The 2,376-nt window shown below is 51.5% G+C and overlaps 1 protein-coding gene across 1 annotated transcript in view; it reads left to right on the top strand.

The window, feature by feature from the left end:
• The window catches only part of LOC119587135 (semaphorin-2A-like), a gene marked incomplete at its 5' end in the record, with an annotated part of 29,798 nt that overhangs the window by 6,901 nt on the left and 20,521 nt on the right, over nt 1-2,376 (top strand).

Below are 2,376 nucleotides of genomic sequence, written 5' to 3'. Positions count from 1 at the left end.
TCTACCATTCTACTTGCAACTGGGATCCTACGCCTGAAGGCGGTACACGTCCTGGCAGCTTGGTTACCGAATGCTATCTGTGCTTCTTGCATTCCCTTTTTGACTAGTGCCTATATATGCCTACATATATCATGGCGTGTTTGTGTCGGACGTCGCGCATAACATAGGTAACTCATCCTTGGGCGTCGTTCGATGCTTGTTCGTTTGGAATATTATATTGATTTGGTGGCGTTTAAGCAGAGGGTGTAACCGGTGGTTTCTACCCGGGACGACGCGGCGTATAGGCCTGTGTGCCATTATTGTTCCCTGGTCAGATTAATGGCTCTTGGAGGAGTCGCCTCTCCCATTACCTGCCCTACGTGCCGGCCGCTCCATTGCATCTTCATCAGCGTACGCCAGGCCGTCTTGTTTTTGCCTTGGCGTGCTCGGATATGATAGACTTTGTTAGTTGAAGGCAAAAAGTCGTAGGATGCAGATGATCGACGAAGCCACCGGTTGGCGAGGACAGCTACAGGAGAACTGGGGAAGTTGGGTTGCGGAGAGCGTCCCTGGGGAGGTCACCTGGCAACTACTGGGGCTACCTGACGTGACTTTCACTCTTGATAGCTTCCAGGCCTCATTACGAGCGTGGAGCGCGGAGCGTTGCACAGTTGCTGGTTGAATACGCAGTTATCTCACTTGGGGAGGAGATCTCTGATTGCCATTTGCTCATCTTCTAGATATTAACCTTGCTCGTCTTTTAGCCAATGAACAAACGACGCTCACTTAGCTGTTTTCGGTAACATGAATGGCTGTACATCAGCTACAAAGAACTTCGGTGTTGTCGCTTGTGGTGGCGGCGCAGTCCCTCCCGTTGATGCTGTTACGCCCATCTATCCTGCTCCTGCTGGTTGCCGCGGCTCTGGTTCCGCCTGCCTGAGCGTGCGCGCATGCGTGCGTACGGGGGACAGACGAGTCTACGTTTACGGCTCGATGTTAGTGTGGATGGGCCTATATATCGGGCCAGACGAGTCTTCTTGTCGGAATTCTTCGGCTTTCGAAAGGAAAGTATCTTTTAATGGGACAATAATCATCCAAGACCATCAGTATCCGAGCGCTTCAGCAGCCTCCCTTCTCCCCTTTCGCCTCCCCCTCCCCAGTGACTGCCGTGGAGGCGCTAGGCCTTTCGCGTTCCCTCCTTCCAAGACCGAGGGAGAGCCGTCCCCTCCCTCTCCCCCAGACACTCGAGTGCGGCTCCGAGTACGATGCGTTCTGGCTCCACTCGGGCGGGGCAGGAGTTGGTCTCGCGCACTCAACGGAAGGGCAAGGGAGGGCAGGGCGACGTGCAAGTGCGACTAAAGTGAAGTAGAGGAAGGGGGGGGGGGGGGCAGGCAGGAAGGAAAAGGGTTTCCCGGGCGAGGCGGCGTCGGTCTCTCGGCGCTTGCTCGTGTTTACCCTTGTGTGCCCTGCTCGCCCCCTTCCTCCTCGCCCGCCCTCCTTCCTCCTCTTTAGATATTAAGGGCACGCGTTTACCTTTCCTTTGAGACGCGGCGAATGTACATAGATGTCTAAACGAAGCGGTGATAAACTTTAATCTGCAGATGAAAAGAGGGTCTCGAGGATATTCACAAACCGACCGCTTTGTGTCATACTGTTGACGCCTACTTTGTCCAAGACGGAACTTGCAAATGTTGCGATGTTGAAGCTCGTGTAGTAGTGTGCATTATATGAGGGTTCTGCTGCTGGGCGAGGGCGATGATGTATGTATGAATAGTGCAATAATTGATGATTGCAAGAGAGCCTGTTAAAATGGCCAATCCCTTGGGGGAAACGTGTGTGATATTTACACATGCCTATCCTGGTTATGAATAGAGCTTCAAAATCATGACTTCTTTAGCCTGCGTGTGGGAAGTATATTCTCACTCTGGGATTTTGCTGCGGGATTATCTGATATCCGGCCATAAATTGTTGGCAGCCTTAATCGGCCACTTTTGCTGGCTGGCTTTGCATAATTGGCGCTCCAGTTACCTGTGCACATCCAAGCAGCAGGCTGTGCGACGAAATGCGTGTGGTATATTACTTCGTGAAAAGAAACTTTTAAATAGAAAATGAACTTGCTTGATGAAACTAGAGTAAGGGATGTAGTCCTACCTTTATGTGCGCACTCACTTTCCCCCCCCCCCCCTCTCCTCTTCCCTTCTTCGTCGCCTTTATTTGCTCTTTGTCCTATCTTTTCCTGGATTTCCCCTTTCGTTAGAGACCTGAATCTCTTACTTCTCCCTCATCCCTTACTCTTGCTTCCTAACTCCAACTCCCTCCCGTACTACTACTACCATCTGAACTCCACATTCTCCCTTCCTTACTCCTTCTCCCTATTCCATATTTTTCCTAGATTTT

The sequence above is a fragment of the Penaeus monodon genome, chromosome 22 (assembly GCF_015228065.2).
Source record: "Penaeus monodon isolate SGIC_2016 chromosome 22, NSTDA_Pmon_1, whole genome shotgun sequence".
NCBI classification, from domain to species: domain Eukaryota; kingdom Metazoa; phylum Arthropoda; class Malacostraca; order Decapoda; family Penaeidae; genus Penaeus; species Penaeus monodon.
The sequence above is the reverse complement of the archived record's forward strand: the minus strand, read 5'-3'. Positions and strand labels throughout refer to the sequence as shown.